Source organism: Pezoporus flaviventris, unplaced genomic scaffold (assembly GCF_033815535.1).
Source record: "Pezoporus flaviventris isolate CSIRO_AGI_PZ_B2104156 unplaced genomic scaffold, CSIRO_AGI_Pfla_v1 ptg000078l, whole genome shotgun sequence".
NCBI classification, from domain to species: Eukaryota; Metazoa; Chordata; class Aves; order Psittaciformes; family Psittacidae; genus Pezoporus; species Pezoporus flaviventris.
In genome coordinates, this window is record NW_026892626.1 from 8,722,400 (window position 1) to 8,737,211 (window position 14,812).

At 44.5% G+C, this 14,812-nt stretch overlaps 1 long non-coding RNA gene across 3 annotated transcripts; it reads right to left on the bottom strand.

Annotated features, from left to right (window-relative positions):
- Window positions 1-18: 18 nt before the first annotated feature.
- On the bottom strand, window positions 19-7,427 carry LOC133279671 (uncharacterized). Of its 3 annotated transcripts, XR_009746945.1 has the most exons (4): window positions 7,310-7,427; window positions 6,324-6,433; window positions 3,210-3,268; window positions 19-194 (listed from the first exon to the last, which is right to left on the bottom strand). It is a non-coding gene; the product is annotated as an uncharacterized LOC133279671 (long non-coding RNA). The 3 variants fall into 3 exon arrangements; XR_009746946.1 differs by lacking the exon at window positions 3,210-3,268; XR_009746944.1 differs by lacking the exon at window positions 19-194 and having other exon boundaries at window positions 2,861-3,268.
- Between the last annotated feature and the right edge of the window lie 7,385 nt (window positions 7,428-14,812).

Consider the following 14,812-nt stretch of genomic DNA (forward strand, 5'->3'; position numbering starts at 1 on the left):
TCAAATAAAACAAGTATCTGATTCATTTTGGAAGATTTTAGGACTCAACAAATCACAAAGCTGGTCAAATAAAACAAACAGCACCACTTACCTATCAACTTAGATGTCAAATCTATAGCCCAGCTGTGCCCTTCAAGTAAACGTGGATCAGTGAAATGGTACAAAGTAGGACCAATTAGAATGAAAGATGGAACCTGGAAATGGAAGGAAAAGGCCAGGTTTAGAGTATTCTGTACTGACTGCTCTTTTTTGCTCAAGTTCCAGAGGGAAGAGAGACAGCTCTAATGGTGCTAAATTCTGCCACTTCCGTTGACCCATGTACCTGAACTATGCAAGTTCAGACACATTGCTCAGGATCTGCTCAGTCCTAGTGACCATCACTGCAGTCACTGCAGAGAAAGCCCAGAACCCTTCAGAAGGCAGAGCATGTCAGATAGACTAGATAGGGTTCCCCAGGACTTTGTCTGAGATCACAGCTGACCCCGATTTGAGCAGGACACTGGACTAGAGACCTCCCGAGTCACTTTCAGCCTGAGTTATCCTATCATCCTACAAACAGCCCATCCTTGTTTTTTCCACTGGGACTAACTTTGTTTTCTGGTAACTTTCTTTAAACCAGAACCACAGCAGTTAATTCCTACAGAAATCCATCAATGCTACTATCATAACCCTCTGGCCACACAATACCCTCAGCCACTTTAGGGCTCACAGGGATCTACTGAATTGAGTTCTCTGGTTTAGCTGAAAAAAATCCAGAGGGAAATATGGAGAAAGTATCCCTTTTCATCAGTCCTGTTTGCTTCCTTTGTACTTCATTGTCTGTCTTCTGTTGGGATAAGGAGGACAAAAGTTCTAAACCTCTTTAGACCACTCAGTATCTTATTAAATTGTATGTATCACATCGTCCAGTGTCTGTGTTCTGAAAGAGTTCCAGTCTTTTCTCAGCAGAATCCTTCCTGGCTCCTAACCATCTCCAGCAGTATTCCCAAATCCACTTCGCTCCATTGCTTTATCTGAGACGCATTGACTAGTACTGCAGACAGCAGACTGCTGATACTGCTGCTGAAGAAGTTTTGTATTGTTCGCATTCCCTCCTCATCGAGGCTCTCCAGAGCCTAACATCTTATTTGCTTTGTTTTGAAAGCATCCGCTTAGCTGAGCAAAGTTTTTACCTGAACAAAGACACCCAGGGCTCTTCCAGTGTCTGGTATCATTAAGGTGTTCCCTATGATTTATCTGTTTTCCCACCACCATGCTCTGCTTTACCGCCTTCCACGCTAAGTTCATGATCCATAATGCATGTTACCTGCAGGTTGGAGCCTGCTGGAACCACCTCTGATCTCAACAGAGCTGAAAAAGCTGCATCACTGCCCAGTGCGACCACCAGGCGTGTGCTGAGGTGCATTCAGAATGAACCCTTGGATGCTCTTTGCTACTTTTCAGCCAGTTTCCTCTCTCAGACCATTTACGATTCACAATACCATTAACCATTCTTTATCTCTTTCCACTTTTCAAAGGATTTCTGAGCAAGCTACATGAATTTATTATTTCCTGCTTTGTTGACAAATTCAAAGCACTTCATTAGACTATGGCGAGACACTCTACTGGAGAAAAAAGGCTATCATATTGGCAAGATGCTAACAGGTTAAAAATACATGAAGACAGATACCTACAAACAACTTTAAGATCATTTCAATCGGTTTAATAGGTACATATAAAAGACTTACTGCCTTGTAACTACTCAGTTCAACTGCAGAATCCTTCTTAAAAACAAAACAAACCCCAAACAGCAAAACCCAAACAGGTAAAACATCTGCTACCCTGCCACCTTTCTGAGCAGATTCTCTTTTAACAATGGAAAGCATATTTCTTTCAACAGTCCACAACTTGACTCTCTTCTGAGCTCTCAAATATACACCATCTGGGCCTGTTCACTTGCTGTTTTAAACTACTTGTTCCAGGAACAAGTCTCCTGCCACTTGAGCTTCCAAGAATGTGCCATCATTATGGCTAGAATGCTGTTGATCAATGCTATTTAGGCCTCAACAACTTGCACCCAGCAGATATCTTTTCTCCTCTTGACCCCCTCAGTGATGCCTCAGTACATACCATCCTCAATTGCTCATCTCTAAGGAAAGCCGGACTCTATACCTTCAAAAGAGGGAAATGACATGCTACCTTGGGAGCAATTTCCTGGGTTTCACAAGAAATGCCAGCACAAGTGGGATTATTTAACCCTAGAAAGCAAGGAAAAAAGTAACCTTTGTTTTCATACATACCATTTCCTTGTGGTGAAAGGACAAATTATCCCATCCTGCAGACAAATCCTCTCCCCCCCATCTCTTGGCTGGTGACATAGCCTAGCAGGCAGCTGCATTCCTGACTGGCTGTAGGAAGACCCAGTGTTGAGTCTGCAGCACTTGTCTCCCCCAGGCAGGAAACACAGAGCAAGGCCATGTTTGTGTGCTAGGCAGTGGGTTGCTGCAGGAAGGGTGGCACCTTTCTCATCAGGAGCAACTTTCTCCCGCTTCCTCCACCAGCAAGAACAACATAGGAGTGGTCTTGACAGTCCTGTAAGGCTGGCCAGAATGTAATGGGAAGTCAAAGAATGGGATCAAAGTGACTGACATCACCTTAGTCTTCAGAAATCAGTTAACTGTAATGGCCTGCATGAACTTGGACTGCTAATACCAGTGGTGACAGGGACATGATGATGGGATGCATGCTGCTGCGCTGGCACTGATAGTAATGCCCTCCTCTGTGTTCAAAGAAGTGCAAATAAATGTACACTGAGGACAGCAGTGCTTATTCTGTGAGGAGAGAGCAAATGTAAGTATGGAAAAAGGAATTCAAAGTCAGGTACCAGTTCTCATGTACCTGGTCCCTGACAGCCTTCCTGTGCCAGAAAAGGATGACAAAACCAGACATGGAAAATAGGAAATGACAAATTAACTCAAGTCTGTATAAGCAAGGAAATGATAACTGGAAAATCAGTATCAGATTCTAAGGAGCAATCTTAGCATTGACCAGTATCAATGTCTACCTGACATTACCCACTTCCATTACCTGATATCCCATCAGAGTACCATGCTCCCATTTGTTTCCCAGACTATTCTCCCCCTGCTAGTAACTTGTACATATGGCAAAGCATTTCATAACCAGTAAAAAATCTATCATATTCCAGGAATGAATTTTGTATCACTACTTACATGACAAAATGTCCCTTTCGAACACTGTAGAGAACAACCTTACTTCATAAAGCACTCCACTGAAAGAGAAAAGTCTTTACTTTCTACCTCCTCTGGAAAGATAAAGGGGAAGTGGATATAAAAATAAAAACTAACGGTTGCTCAGGTGCAAATGCTCATGGTTTGTATGCAAACACAGTAGCATACAGATCAGAAATATATGCAGCTGGTGTTTCAAAAATGGTTATTTGATTTGACTGAAAACAACAAGAAATTACTAATTTAAACAGAAAAATACAATTGACAATTAAGGACTGAATAAAAACATTTCAGAAGAGGCCAATAAGAAAACAATGCTTCTTAAAACATAACTTGGTTTTCAGAAAAAGAAATCAGACTAATAATAAAAACAAATATATAAAATAACAGCATGGTAAGGGAATGGGATAGCACTGACTATAAGCAATGGATTGTGTTAACACAAGAAGGAGGTAAAATTACCTAAGATTATTTATCTGGACAGAAAAGTTAAAGACTTTCCAAAAGATCTTTTGGTGTGCATCAAAACCAAAAAGGAAAACCTGCCAAGGCCACTAGATCATTACAAAACAAAGTGTAGAACTGTTAAAACTGAGAATACAAATATTCTTGCAATATCCACCCCACAATGTGCCTATTCTAACAGTGATCCAAAGCATACTGAAAAGCAGCTATTGAAGGTGTTTCCGTAAACAGATCATTTGCAAGTAGAAGTCACTGTGATTTTTCAAAAAGGACAATTAGGGAAGTAAACACTCATATTTCAGACTGAGATCAACACCAGACTGTGAAAGAAATGGCTTATATGGGAACTGATGAGTAAGAATGGATAGAAAAATTAATACTAATCAACACAGCTTTATGAAACCCAAGACCTCCTATGTTAAGCTAATATGTTTTTAATGAGACCTCTATGTGCTAACACAGGGGTAATCTTTTTGTAAACAGTTAAAGAAGTGTCAAAGGACAAAATGATTAATTAAAAGCATACAAAATCAATACAACACATTTAGAATTATTAAAACGTAGCTAGGTAAGTTTCAAATTGCAACTGCAAACAGCAGTTGATGCATTGACGGCATTATGTTTCTAGCAGCATCCCACAGGGATTAACTCTCTGCCTATCTTGTTTTTCTATTATTTAGACTTAAGAAATGAGTTGGAAGAGACATACACCATCACTGATCAAGCTGTCTGGTCAGGCAGAGGAGGAACTACTGAAGTTGATGACAGAGAGGCAGATTGATGCAAGCCACTTGGTAAACCACTGCAAATCTCAATATAAAGTCCTGCATTTTGGACAAGCTTACTTACAGGATAGGTAAATCTACCCTGGAAAACAACAACTACAAAGGAGTTTGGAGTCTGGACAGATGTTGAAACACTGGCAGACCCCTGTGGGAGTCTGTGGCCATACTGATACAAACGGGTCTGTATTTCTTGTAGTGGGTACACGTGAACACTATGGTGATATTCTTACAGTGCATCTAAGGCATGATTCCTTCCAAGGAATAAGCACTGCCCACAGCACACAGAGCCAGTGGCACATGGCTTAGGAACACAGCTGGTTCAGGCTGCCTTTTCAGTCGCCAGTATACAACCTCACCCAGCCACCATTCTTTCATACTGACCACAACATGACCTTGTCTCAGGTGTCCAACATCACTCTCATATGGATAATTCTGACCATGGCAAAATATTCTATCATTGTGTAGATCAAGAATAGAGTAATAAGCGTTATGGATGTTTGCAGCAAGAAAATCAACTGAGTAATTAATGAAGTGAATATAAAGAGAAGTAAGAACACTTCAATGTTATAGATCTAAGCCATCTCCTTTCCAAGAAATGTTATTCTAAAGGGCACATTCACTGTGTATCAGTTCTACTGATACTATTTTTTTTCCAAAAAGTGTATTGTCTGATTTGTGATTATCATCACAAACCCAAATGTAAGGTGAAATTTAACACAGCATCTTGATTTCCCCATGTTCTCTAAAATAGAAAGATGCTTGCATTGGAAAGGTGACCAAACTCATGGATTTCTAAAGCTAAACTAATAACATATCTTTTACACTAATGTTTCATTAATTTATAACAATTAATAACTTGTTGTCAGCTAAAATTATACAAGAGCTACAATAAAATACCCAACATGCTATTTTGTGCACATGCTGCTTCATGATATTTCCATGCTGTCATATCTGTTCTCCATACTCCAGCACCCACCATAAGCACACTTTGTTCAACTATTCTGAAAATACATTTGTACATTCTTTCCTATTAAAACATCTTTTATTACCTTAGTTCCTTCACCTTCTCAATATCCAAATATATTGTTACCTAGAAGACTGATCTGAGTGTTCTGGGAAACTCTGGTATCAACCAACGACCTCAGGGATGTGCAGATGTGTATCATCCATGGACTGCTATGATAACAGCTAGAGGTCAGCTCTCAGGCAATGATGTCAATCTCTTTGTGTTCAATTTTCAGAGAAAACTCTGGGCAAAAGCCTGGCCTACAACTGAGAACCCCAAAGCACAGTTGGAGTTTCATGAGCGTACAACAATGTGTCAAACATCCCATCTAAGTTGCTGTTTTCTATCATTTGACAGGTTCTTTTTCTGCAGAAAAAAAGTGTAATAAAAACTGACCCAGTGGGAAAAGCAAATGCTCAAAAGAACTTGAGGTCCATTTTCTTCCAAATATAAAGGCCATGGTAAATTTTTTTCCTGTTTCTGCCTCTGACACATGCGCATAGTGTAAAGCAACAAAATGACTTCTGCCTCTTTTGAAAACTATTTTAATCCAAGCAGCAAAAACAAAGGGGAGAGCAGGGAGATGAACAAGAGGATTCTAGGCAGATACGAAAGCCAGCCACCCAAGGGTCTCTTTTTCTCATCAAAACAGGGGCTTTACCTGGACGGTGATTTTTTTGAGAGTTTATACAGAAACCAACAGACTGAGCACCAGTCAACATTTCTGCCTTTGGGCTCTACTAGAGTCAAACTATTAGGTACAAATTAACATATGTTCTTGCCCAGCAAATGTGTAATTTTGGCTTTATTTTAAACCATCATGGTTCTTTTGAGAAGCACCTGTGTATCTGCAGGACCAGGGACAAAGTGTTGTCAGTAAACCAGGCTGCACCATCTGTTTCCCCTCAAGGCAGAGGATTCCCCACACGCTGATCCTCGGGCCCTCAAGCCTGGAAGAGAATGACAAAATTCCATGTTGCTTCATGAAACAGCTGACAAGACTCCTCATAGCATCACAGAATGGTCAGGGTTGGAAGGGATCCTCAGAATGGTTTTCCTTTGTCACACTGTGGAAGTAAGTTTGCTTCAAGACTGGATCATAGAATCATATAACCATAGAATGGTTTGGGTTGGAAGGGACCTTAGACTCATCCAGTTCCAACCTCCTGCCATGGGCAGGGACACCTTCCACTAGAGCAGGCTGCTCCAAACCCCATCCAGCCTGGCCTTGAACACTGCCAGGAATGGGGCAGCCATAGCTTCTTTGGGCAACCTGTACCAAGTTGTTAATGAACCTTCCCAGCAGTCAATGCTTGCTAAACTCTTGACACCGTCGCAATCAGCCCTTCTATTGAAGAGCGTTGCCTCTGTCACTGAGGTTTTGCTTTTGATGCCATGCTAACATCAATGCTGCGCTTCACCCTACCGAGGAGCCGCACCGGAGCAATGAGCCACCCATCCAAACCCAACCGGAGCACCCCGAAACGCGCTGGTAGCGCCCCGCGGCTTCTGCTGCCGGCGGTACCTGACGGGCCCTTGTGGGCTCACTCCGGGGCTGACCTCGGGCTGCACACCCGGCAGTGCTGATGCTTGTGGCGGCCACAACACCCGCCCAGCACGGGGAAGCGACTCCCGCTTCTCAACGGGTACCGCCAACCCCACGACTCAACACCACCGACTCGCCGCCGGTAGGTGGCGCGGCGCGGCGCTGTTGGCGCCAACGTAATGACGTCACGCCGCCCGCCCGTAGCTCACCCGCACCGCTGAGAGGACTGCCCCGCACGCCTGCCCGCCCACGGCCGCCGTCGCCACGTCCCACCGCAGACTTCTCCGCCGCGGCACGAGCTCCCGCCGCTCCTCGCGCCCCGCCGCCACGGCGGGGAGTCCCGGTGCTGAGCCGCAGCGCATGCGCGGGGCACCAACTGCCGTTCCTGTCCCGTAACGGGCGCGGCGCGCATGCGGGAGGCGCTCGTTAGGGGCCCGCCGCAGCTGTAGCTCATGCGCACAAGCGAGGACCGCACCCTCCTTGCGCAGGCGCACGGACTCCCTCCCGCTGGTTGCCATAGTGATTCGCCGGCCCTTCGCGGTCCCTGTTGGCGTTGCCTCTCGGCGAGGCCGGGCGAATCCGCTCGTCCTGTTGGGGGGGAACCGGGCGCCCCCCGCCCTCAGAAGGGCCGGAGCCTCCCCCTGGGCAGGCAGCGGCACTGGACGGTGCCTCCTGAGGCGGACGCTGCCTGAGACTGGCGGGTAGGCGGCCAGCGGGGGCTGCCGTGCTCCAGGGTGGCGGCGGCGGGCCTGGCCCCCTCCCGCCCGTCAGGGCCGCGGCCGAGCCTGAGGGTTAGAAAGTGCTGAGGCGTTTGGTGAGGGCCCCGGCTTTGCTGCAACCGGCTCTGGGAAAAGTAACTCCGAAAGAGGAAAGCACAGCAGAGCACTTCCTGTTAATGTGTTAAAGAAGTCTGAGCTCTCGAAATACTCGTATGCAGCAAAATAAAAAGTGTAAATAGGGAAACACCCCCTGTATGACCATAGTCATACACAGAATGGTTTGGGTTGGAAGGGACCTTAAAAACTACTCTAGTTCCAGTCCCCCTGTACTATCACTGCATGTCCATGTAAGCAGTACCTAAGCTTCTTGTAGCTCCAACGGGTCCATGTCCTTATGCTGGGGGCCCCAGAGCTGGATGTGGGACTGCAGGGGAGGTGTCACAAGTGTGAAGTAGAGGGGGGGAATCCCCTCGCTCGACCTGCTGGTCATGCTTCTTTAAAGTCACTCGTTTTCACGTCTAAAAGCTGAGGTCCATGTCTGCAGGACGTGGAGCTGCAGCGAGGCCATGATAATTGTAATACTCTCCTGCTCATACAGATATTAATGGAATTGTTGAAATTCCAAGGCAAGCAGTTACATGGCTCAAGCTTTTGCCAAGCTTACCTGTTGACACAGCGTTGCCTTTTTATTTTGTACTTCTTACTACGTGGGGTTGAACAGGAAGATGGATGCCATTTTTTTCCACTACATTCCATTCAGGTTTAGAGACCTCATTCTGAGTAGTAACTGATTTAGGATCAAAGATTATTTAATCCAAGTTAATAGCTAATTGTGGCCAAAGGTCTGCAGGTATAAAACAACCTCAGATACAGTGGGAGGAGGTGGGAATTCAGACACTGGATTTGCGTTTTGAACACGTTTTGTGTTAAAATCAGGATTTCTTTCTCAGCGCTTGGTATGGATGCAGCAAGAACACAAATCAGTCCTGGAGAACACTTGTTAATAGGCCAAGAAGCAGAGGGAAGAGGTCCAGCAGCTCACATAACACACCCAGGCTGACGTTCCTCTACTAATTGTGAGCAATATGATGGATCCTTTACATATAACATTTATTTTTCCGTAATTATATCTTGATCTGTAATTTGGCATCACCAAATTAAAGGGACATTCCCATAGTACTGCCTGTTTGAAAAGCTTAGCTTATAGAAGAAAATTAACTACAACTTTTGAAATGGAACAAGCTCCTGCAGCACCAAGCATTTTCGCTTCTAGGAAAGCAATTTAGTTTTTAACCCATGCTAAATTAAAACAATTTTAGCTGAAAACCTTTGAATTTTAAGCATAGAATTGGTTATTTTGGCACAACTGAGGGGTCTGTTTTCTGCAGTGAATCATCCCCAGGAGATGGAATGGACGTATGTCAGTATGAGAACCAAAAACTGATATGAAGAAATCCTTTGGTTTGTGTCTTTCAACACTTCTGCTAGTTTATTCAAGTTGTTTCTGAAATTGCTACACTTATGGGAATAAGCACTCTGAAGAACACCCTGCAAGAACTTGCAAGCGCACATTGCACATTTCATGTACTGAAAAATACTCCAGTCAGATGTACTGAGGCACCGCATCGGTTCCACGAGAACAACTATTACAAGTGGTAGTTAGTGAGAGCAGTCCTGCAGGGAAGGACTTGGGGGTGTTTGATTGTTGAGAAGCTCAACATGAGCCAGCAACGTGCACTTGTAGCCCAGAAAGCCAACAGTATACTGGGCTGCATCAAAAGAAGTATGGCCAGCAGGCCAAGGGGGGTGGATTTTCCCCCTCCACTCTCATGAGACTATACCTGGAGTTCTGTGTACAGCTCTGGAGCACCCAACACAAGAGTCATGTGGAGCTGTTGGAGTGAGTCCAGAGGAGGCCATGGAGATGCTCAGAGGGCTGGAGCAGCTGTGCTCTGGAGACAGACTGAGAGAGCTGGGCTTGTTCAGCTTGAACAAGAGAAGGCTCTGGGGAGACTTTAGAGCAGCTTCCAGTTCCTAAAGAGGCCAACAAGAAAGCTGGAGAGAGGCTCTTGACAAGGGCATGTACTGACAGGACAAGGGGGAATGGCTTTAAACAGAGGGGAGATTTAGATGAGATATAAGGAAGAAGTTCTTTATTGTGAGTGTGATGAGGCACTGGCACAGGTTGCCCAGAGAAGCTGTGGCTGCCACATCCCTGGCAGTGTTCAAGGCCAGGTTGGATGGGACTTGGAGCAACCTGGTCTAGTGGAAGGTGTCCCAGCCCATGGCAGGGGGGTGGAACTAGATGAGCTATAAGGTCCCTTCCAAACCAAACTGTTCTATGGTCCTAAGTCACAGTAACATTTTGTTGCACAACACCCTAAATGCAAAACTGAATTTAACAGCACCAAGTATTTATCAGAATAGGCGGGAGGACTCAGAGAACACCTCCACAAGGCACCAGAGACCTGCTGACCCCATCACACACCTGCAGTTGGGGAAACTTCCCCTCAGTGTTCAAAGTGATGCTGCACACGGCTGACACGTGTCTTCAGCCACACCAGCCTCCACATCACTGCTGCCTCCAGCAATTCTGCTGCATTTCACTTAGTCAAATGCATTTTTCTAACCCAAAAGTGCTGAGATACCAGAGAAAAGGGCTCCTGAGAAACGTGAAACACATTAACACACACAAGCATCTGCTTTTTCACCACTTGAATCCTTGAGAGCTTACTGTGCTCCACATGGGAAGCACAAACAACCTGAGCCTTGATCATGTAAACACAGCCTTTTAAAAGTGTGCACTGGAAAGAGCCAAAGGAATCATGTTATTTCTAATCTGGATGGGTCTGGGAGCACCAATATTTAGCAGTACATACTGGCTATCATGCAGGGATCTACCTCACAGGGTGTTTCAAGGCTTCCAACTATTCCTAAAGGCAACAAGGACACGGCTGCCACTGCAGGGTGTATTTGCTATTTGTACCCAACATCAGCTCAAATACGCAGCCACAATTATGGATATAGAGAGGAGAAGCAGCTCTCCCAAAATCAAGCAGCTCATCAGAGGCAGACTGATTCTCCATGCAGACCTACTGGACTTCTGCTAGCTATTTTTTAACAACTCACTTTTTCTCCCCTGCAGGGAACTGCTCTCTGTTAGATCTGGCATGGGGCCACAATGCTTTAGACTCCAGAATAAAAAATCCGGGCTTAATTTAATGCATATTAGTGGTACTTTCCCATGAATTACAACTGTATAGATGCTGGCAGGTCCCTAAAATATCAACACTTTGGATACACGTGAGAGACAGGATATTTACTATCACACGGTTTTGAGCTGTCTCTGCAGAAAACAGTGATTATGGAAACTTGTGGACACTATTGCCAATACTAAAAAGGTTTTAAAATAACTGTGTTTGAATTCACTGTGCAAAGGTATTTATAATAAATATGTAAAGATGTTTAACTACAGATCTATGAATGCACACATTACGTGTTACATACACATATACATATTTATCCCCAGTGTGCTGGAGTCAGCAGTTCTCAAAATGTGAGTTTTACCTTGTTATCTCTGCTCAGTCTGATGGGCAGATCCACTGGTCTGGGTCAGCACTTGGTAATGATGGTAATGCACTTTTAATGCTGGTGGCTCTTCAGCAGCTCCAGATTAACTTTTTAAAGCTTTTCATACAAACTGATTCAATCCAGGCCAGCAGTGCTCAGAGAAGCAGCCCTGGAGGCCAATTCCAGTGAGTAAAGTTTAGGGTTTGCATTAATTTGTTCTGTTAATCTGCCCTTGTCGTGGTCTTTCCCCATGCTGGATGACAAGAGATCAGCACAACACTCAGTGCATTGAGTCTCTTGAAAGGGGAAAATAAGCAACAATACAGCATTCTCCTCAAGAGCAGGTTTGTTTCATTTTCCTCTAAAGTGTAAATTTTGGGATGGTGCATACCATTATCTCCACCTCCACTTGTAAGCCTGTCAGGAAAACGTGCACGTTTCCATTCAGGAGGTCACACAGCATGGGTTGGAGTGTGCACATCACATTATCTTGTTATAAACCAAAACTTGTCTTGTTCTCCTGGGAAGTGAAATGAATTATAATTTCCAATAAGAATCACCATAATTAAGTAAAGGCCACTAAAATGAAGGTCACTAAACATGCTAAGAATCTCTAAGAACATTAAAAATACAGTGCCCAACTAAAATTCATATCCTTGGATTTCTTGAAGCACACTGCAAGATAACTTGGAACGCTACTCTACTCGAGACAGAACAAGTCCATGACTGAAATACATGAATGAAGCAAACCTCAGGTTCCATCTCCCTTCACCTCGTGTCACAGCTCCAAGTTCCCGAGTTTGTAAGGATTTAATTTAGGACAGTTCCATGTAGGATTAACTTACTGATTTACTTCCAGATCAGGTTTTAACCCCAATTACCCCTCATTTACTTGGGCTGCAAAAGGAGAGCTATCTTTGCTTGGCATCACATCTTTGTTTCTTTGTTAACTGTTATTACTTAACCCCAAATTCTGTGCAGATCATATCTTGACATTGGGAATAAAGTTAGACAGATATGTTTAATGGACAATTCATTACAATACCTTTTGCCGTATTGATTTAAAAAGAGGGGGAAACTCTTCTTTCACCATTTTTTCATCCTTCCTGCTGCTCTAAATAGATTACCAGCGATGAGACATGCAGGAGTCTTCATGAATCTAAGTACTTAGAGAAGCCTTTGCTCCTTGCACTCCTGCCAACTATTCCATTTTGACCAGAACTTACGCAGACTTTTAAACCCATTCCCACCTGTTCATGTTCCAGACTCTTTCCAGGAGGAGTGGAAGGGTAAGAGGCTTGTGATTTGAGGTAAAATTCTTGCTAGAAGGGGCTCCAGGACTGATGGTGGGAGACAGCACCAAGGAGCACCCTTCTGTCATAGGTGAGAAAGGGAAAATGATTGTCCAGGCAGGCAAACTCCCCACTTGGGCTGCAGCCACAGCATCAGCCATGAAGTGCTCCAGAGAAAGTGGAGGGTAAGTGTAAAGCATGAGGCAAAGGAGAAACAAAAGATGATTCTGACAGCAGAAGGAGAACAAGTGACATTTTTTTACTGAAAGAAGAGCTTCCTGCTGATGAAAGAGAAAAACCCCACTCCAGAGGTGTCAGCAGGTGAGCTGTTCTGGGCAGAGAAAGACAACAGGATAGATTTTAGTATGCCATCTTCTCCTTCCCAAGAAACAGGGGAGACAACCAGTTGGAAAAGACTTTGTACAGGGTAATTCCAGTAAGCAGCCAAGCTTCCAGGTATTTTCTGAAACCCCAGGAGTTTTTGAACCCAGGAGTCCCTGGGAAACTGCATGATTTCAGTGGGTAAGGGTTGGGCAGACCCAGAAGTGCCCTGGGACAATTTTCAAATGAACAGGGTGTTGGGCAGTGATGCTCTTGAAGCTGCTGTCACATTTGTGTTGATTGCTTCATCCAAACACAGCAGGTACTTGTCTTTGTGCCTCAGGATCCTGGAGGAGGTTTGTTTCACTGTGTGCTGGGATTCTTGAGTCCTGGGCTGTCTCTAACTCGGATTCACTGTGTTTCTTAGGGAAATTTATTTACACTCCATGCATACCTTATTTGTACAGTAAGAATATTTCTGTCTTACTTCACAAAGAGAGTGGGAAGGATTAATTAATAATTCTGAGGCACTACAGAAGTGCTAAACATTATTAATGGCTCCCAAGTTTTCTTCTTTTGGAAACAGTGGCCATTTCTTCCCATAATGTTTTAAACAGTTGCTGCTCAAGGAGCTTAGATTGCAGATTCCTGACCTGTGGTTTGCTCATAAATCACAGGCCTGGAGCCTACCCAAGACACTCTTGATAGTCTCAGCAGAAGTCTGGATGAGAGAAAACACTGTTCTCAGTCTGGCCCAGTGAACTACTTTATGGGCCAGTCCAGTTTCAAGGTCCTGAGCCAGACATTGAGAGGGATTCTGTCCAAGTTTAAAAGCATGAGGTCTCAGGAATGTCCTCTCAAACTGGATTTCACTGCCTATAAATATTTTCCATCTTCTGCCCTGGAGGATATAGGATTGACTCCACAACTGATGAGCCTGGGCAGAGCAGGAGAAAAGGCCACTCTGTTCATCACCAGTGGTTTGTCAGCACACAAAGTTTAACTTGTAGAAAAATGAACAAAACCCCCCAACCAAAACCCAACAAGAACAAGAGACAGGCAGCAGTTAATAGGGTGCTAGTAAAAATCAAACCTGACAGATCAATTTTGTGCACAAAGCAGGGTTCAGCATTGCTTACAGCCAGGAAACTAAATAAGCTCCATGAGATTCTTCCAGGTTGGAGATCCCTAATTCCATCTCATGGGGAAATGGGGAAATCTGGTAGAACAAATGTGGAAGTAAAGGACACAACTAGCCCATGCTGGGCACATCAGAGCACCATGCCCACATGTTGTGTGCTGGTGGAACTCATGGTTCAGCTCAATCTGCCGGAAAAATCTACTCCTGCTGCAGGAAGAGCACAAGCTGGATGGAAACTGCCTAATGAGAAAATGCACTCAAGGATGAGTAACCTAGTACCTTAGCAGAGATGGCAGCTGGAAGAGCTGGAAACTGCAGCTTCACTGCTACAAACAGCACTGAAGTTCTGATGCAGGATCTGAACAAGCCTTCTCTGCTTGCACAGTTTTGAAGTGGTGCAGAAAGTGAAGCTCCAGGCTCTAACTAGCTTCCCGTGGCTCCCTTTTCCCATCACATTTGAAACAACTCATCCCTTATGCTGCTGGTTTACTAAAAGCCTCTGTGGTGTTCCACGTGGATCCCCTTTCAGACACAAAATCATCTACAGACTTGCTTTTGAGCGACACACCCATGTTCCTATCAGCACTTTAAGTCTGTGTTCCTCTGCACGATGCCATACATCCCCTTTTTCCACTAGGTTCTGTTCTGTTAGCCACACATAAACCCTTCATACAGGAGCACACTGCAGGTCTTTGCAAAATACAAGGGAAAGCGGAGTGTGAGAGGCTAGGACCCAGAGA